We start from the raw sequence: 5,531 nt of genomic DNA on the forward strand, positions 1-5,531 counted from the left end.
TTGTTGACTCCCTCAAAGAATTCTAGTGGATTGGGGAAGCATGACTTCTCTTCAGAAAAACCATGTTCATCTATCAGGTTTCAGAGTAGCAGCCGTGTTAGTCTGTATCCGCAAAAAAAACAGGAGTACTTGTGGCACCTTAAAGACTAACAAATTTATTTTAGCATGAGCGTTCATCTATGTCCCTGATAACTTTGTTCTTTACTATAGTTTCAGTTTGCTGGGCCTGTAACTGCTGGGGACACCTCTGGAACCTTTTTTAAAAATTGGCATCACATTAGCTATCCCCCAGTCATGTGGTACAGAAGCTGATTTAGGTGATAGGTTACAGACTACAGGTTAGTAGTTCTGCAATATCACATTTGAGTTCCTTCAGAACTCTTGGGTGATACCATCTGGTCCTGGTGATTTATTACTGTTTAGTTTATCAATTTGTTCCAAAATCTCCACTAATGACACCTCAATCTGGGACAGTTCCTCAGGATTTGTCACCTAAAAAGAATGGCTCAGGTCTAGGAATCTCCCTCACATCCTCAGCCTCGAAGAACAATGCAAATAATTCATTTAGTTTCTCCACAAGGGCCTTATCGTCCTTGAGTGCTCCTTTAGCATCTCAATCATCCAGTGGCCCCACTGGTTGTTTAGCAGATTTTCTGCTTCTGATGTACTTAATTTTTTTTTTTGCTATTACTTTTTGAATCTTTGGCTAGCTGTTCTTCAAGTTCTTTTTTGGCCTTCATAATTATATTTTTATACTTCATTTGCCAGTTTATGCTCCTTTTTATTTTCCTCACTAGGATTTAACTTCCACTTTTTAAAGGATGCCTTTTTGCCTCTCACTGCTTCTTTTATGTTGTTGTTTAGCCACGGTGGCACGGTTTTGGTTCTCTATGTTTTTAATTTGGGGTGTACATTTAAGTTGAGCCTCTTTTATGGTGTCTTTAGAAAGTTTCAAGGCAGCTTGCAGGGATTTCACTTTTGGCGCTGTACCTTTTAATTTCTGTTTCACTAACCTCCTCTTTTTTGTGTAGTTCCCCTTTCTGAAATTAAATGCTACAGTGTTGGGCTGCTGTGGAGTTTTCCCCGCACAGGGATGTTAAATTTAATTAAATTATGGTCACTGTTACCAAGCGGTCCAGCTATATTCACCTCTTGGACCAGATCCTGTGCTCCACTTACAACTAAATCAAGAATTGCCGCTCCTGTTGTTGGTTCCAGGGCTAGTTGCTCCAAGAAGCAGTCATTTAAGGTGTCGAGACTTTATCTCTGCACCCTGTCCCGAGGTGACATGTACCCAGTCAATATGGGAATAATTGAAATCCCCCATTGATATTGAATGTAAATAAACATAAATGATCTGGGAAAAGGGGTAAACAGTGAGGTGGAAAAATTTGCAGATGATACAAAACTACTCAAGATAGTTAAGTCCCAGGCAGACTGCAAAGAGCTACAAAAGGATCTCTCAAAACTGGGTGATTGGGCAACAAAGTGGCAGATGAAATTCAATGTTGCTAAAGGCAAAGTAATGCACATTGGAAAACATAATCCCAACTATACATATAAAATGATGGAGTTTAAATGAGCTGTAACCACTCAAGAAAGAGATCTTGGAGTCATTGTGGATAGTTCTCTGAAAACATCCTCCCAACGTGTAGCGGCAGTCATACAGAATGTTGGGAATTATTAGGAAGCGAATAGATAAGAAGACAGAAAATATTGTATTGCCTCTATATAAATCCATGATACACCCACATCTTGAATACTACATAAGAACATAAGAACGGCCATACCAGGTCAGACCAAAGGTCCATCTAGCCCAGTATCTGTCTACCGACAGTGGCCAATGCCAGGTGCCCCAGAGGGAGTGAACCTAACAGGCAATGATCAAGTGATACTGCATGCAGATCTAGTCACCCCATCCCCAAAAATATATTTAGCAACAAACAGCAACAAAAATTATTAGGAGTATGGAACAGTTTCCATATGAGGAGAGATTAATAAGACTGGGACTATTCAGCTTGGAAAAAAGGCGACTAAGGTGGATATAATAGAGGTCTATAAAACCATGCATGTTGTAGAGAAAGTGAATAAGGAAGTGTTATTTACTCCTCCTTGTTACACAAGAACTCGGGGTCACCAAATGAAATTAATAGGCAGCAGGTTTAAAACAAACAAAAGGGAATATTTCTTCACACAACACACCTGTGGAACTCTTTGCTAGAGGATGTTGTGAAAGTTAAGATTATAACAGGTTTCAAAAAAGAACTAGATTAGTAAATGGAAGATAGGTCCATCCATGGCTATTAGCCAGGATGGGCAGGGATGGTGTCCCTAACCTCCATTTGCTAGAAGCTTGGAATGAGCGACAGGGGATGGATCACTTGATGATTCCCTGTTCTGTTCATTCTCTCTGGGACAGCTGGCACTGGCCACTGTCGGAAGACAGGACACTGGGCTGGATGGACCATTGGTCTGACCCAGTCTGGTCGTTCTTATGTTCTTAAGGGCCTGACCCTACAAGGAGCAGGTTGTTCTCAGCTCCACACAGGGAAGGAGTGTGCCCAGCTTGAGCGTGACTCTGCCCGTTGCAGTGGTGGGCCTGAAGGTAGCACATTTCAGGCTAGGACTAGATCAGCTCAACCTTTCTTCCACCGTGGACATGGCTCTCCCACCTCCTCACGCTCAGGAAAGGGCTCTGATGCTAGTCTGGAAAATGAGGGAAATCCTGGGCCAGATCCTCAGTTGGGGTCAGTGGGTGTTGTTGCATTAGCTTCAATGACAAGTTACTCTAGCACAGGGCCTGACCCAGAGTCCTTGGGTCTGTAATGTTTTATAAGCACCTAAGATTTTACATATATAGTCTAATTATTGGGGTGAGTCTCCACCCTAAACTGACAGGGTGCCAGTAACATGCCAGGTGTGCACGTCTCAGAGACACACTGTAGGTGCTTCAGCAGCTGGGCCTTGTACTCACTAGCCCTGGTGGACCCCAATGGCCACTTGGACATGTGGCTCAGGGAAAGGGTGTTTTACTGGGGCTGGCAGGACAGGGAAAGTGTTGCAGACCCCCTAGGTACAGAGGCTGAAACAGCTGCAGTTCAAAGTGATCAATAGTAGCTCCTGTTTGGGCCCCTGGGGCAGCTCAACCGAGAGTCAGGGCTCTTCAGGTGCAGAGCCGGTCTCTATTCTAGCAAACAGGAGCTTGCAGGTTTCCGAGCCAGATTCAGTTACTGTCTCATTGCACTGGCTCCCAGCCCAGCCACTGCTGCATGATTTAGATAATGGCATAGAGAGCACACTTATAAAGTTTGTGGACGATACCAAGCTGGGAGGCGTTGCAAGTGCTTTGGAGGATAGGATTAAAATTCAAAATGATCTGGACAAACTGGAGAAATGGTCTGAGGTAAACAGGATGAAATGTAAGAAAGACAAATGCAAAGTGCTTCACTTAGGAAGGAACAATCAGTTTCACACATACAAAATGGGAAATGACTGCCTAGCAAGGAGCAGCAAAGAGTCCTGTGGCATCTTATAGACTAACAGATATTTTGGGTCATGTCATGCATCCGACGAATTGGGTATTCACCCACGGAAGCTCATGCTCCAAAACGTCTGTTAGTCTATAAGGTGCCACAGGACTCTTTGCTGCTTTTACAGATCCAGACTAACACGGCTACCCCTCTGATACTTGCCTAGGAAGGAGTACTGCGGAAAGGGATCTGGGGCTCTGTAGCAGGATGGACCCCTGCTCCTGGTTTTAAGGGGTTTATTTAGTTGGGTTTGGTCCTGCTTTGAGCAGGGGGTTGGACTAGATGACCTCCTGAGGTCCCTTCCAACCCTGAGATTCTATGAATCTATGTTTCTAGAGGGAGATGGGCCTGGCTGCAGGGAACTGAAACAAGGTACCTAGGGTGAAGCAGGGCTGGGGAAAGGCTGAGGAAGCTCCAGCCTAGAAAGCCCCAGGCTGCGGCCTAGCATAGGGTAAAAGGTACTGGGGGTTGCAGGGGGCAGCCCAGGGGTAGGCCAAGGCAGCAGGTCCAAACCCTCCTTACTGGTGATGAACAGGCTGATACTGCAGTCTGCCCCAGGATGTGGGGCTAGAGAATGACTGGCAGTGGCCAATACTGAGGCCAAGTGGGGATAGTAGGATGGGGGTTCCCCAGGGAAGGGGAAACCTGGTTAAAGGGGCACCGGGGTCCTGGGAGGGACACGGGGGCCAGGAGAAGACACGGGGATCACCGGCCTGCAGAGGGCTCTCTGAACGCTGGAAAGAGTTAATTCCCCAGAGTCACCAGCAGGGGTGAGTCCAACCCGTTACAGGCTCATAGTGGATCACAAGCTAAATGAGTCAACAGTGTACCGCTTTTGCGTGCAAAAAAAAAAACCCCATAATTCTGGGATGTATTAGCAGTGGTGTTGTAACCAAGACACAAGAAGTATTTCTTCCACTCTACTCTGCGCTGATTAGCCCTCAGCTGGAGTATTGTGTCCAATTCTGGGTGCCACATTTCAGGAAAGATGTGGACAAATTGGAGAAAGTCCAGAGAAGAGCAACAAAAATGATTAAAGGTCTAGAAAACATGACCTGTGAGGGAAGATTGAAAAAAATGGATTTGTTTAGTCTGGAGAAGAGAAGACTGAGAGGGGACATAACAGTTTTCAAGTACATAAAAGGTTGTTACAAGGAGGAGGGAGAAAAATTGTTCTGAACCTCAAAGGACAGACAAACAGCAATGGGCTTAAATTGCAGTAAGGATAGTTTAGGTTGGACATTAGGAAAAACTTCCCAACTGTCAGGGTGGTTAAGCACTGGAATAAATTGCCTAGGGAGGTTGTGGAATCTCCATCATTGGGGATTTTTAAGAGCAGGTTGGACAAACACCTGCCAGGGATGGTCTAGATAATACTTAGTCCTGCCATAAGTGCGGGGAACTGAACTCGATGACCTCTTGAGGTCCCTTCCAGTTCTATGTTTCCATGCAGGGCTCTGTCTCGAGTCCTAGGGCTTCTCTCCTACTCCATGCTGCCACGTGGTTCCCACCCCCAAACTGAGCCGGGCCACTCCTGGTTCAGGCCCTTTCCCCTCCCTGCAGTCAGCTGTGGGAGGGGTCCCAGCTCCCAGCCACACACCTCAGCACAAACACCAATCCTCCCTGCTAGGGAGCGTGGGGGTCAGAGTTAATCCCTAGGAAAAGCCCCACACTAACAAGAGAACACCACTCATCTAACCCAGGCAAAGCCAGGAGTAGACCCCAATCAGGTTTGCTAGCAAAGGTTACACAGAACCCCCTTCCTCCCGCTCTTTTCCCTGACCAGGCTACAGCCCCCAGCCCCCCCAGCTAGACACACACACCACTGCAATCCCCCCACTCAGATCAGTCCAACCTGCCCATGCACTCTGATGCTGACCTGCGGCCTGAGCTCAGAATGGTGGGTCCTGTTGCATGGTCTCAGTTGTCCAATCAGCTCCAAGCTGTGCATGTGTAACCTCCCCTCTTACAAGCATGAGTGCAGTAACTGGCTCTCCTACA

Source organism: Mauremys mutica, chromosome 4 (assembly GCF_020497125.1).
Source record: "Mauremys mutica isolate MM-2020 ecotype Southern chromosome 4, ASM2049712v1, whole genome shotgun sequence".
NCBI lineage: Eukaryota > Metazoa > Chordata > Testudines > Geoemydidae > Mauremys > Mauremys mutica.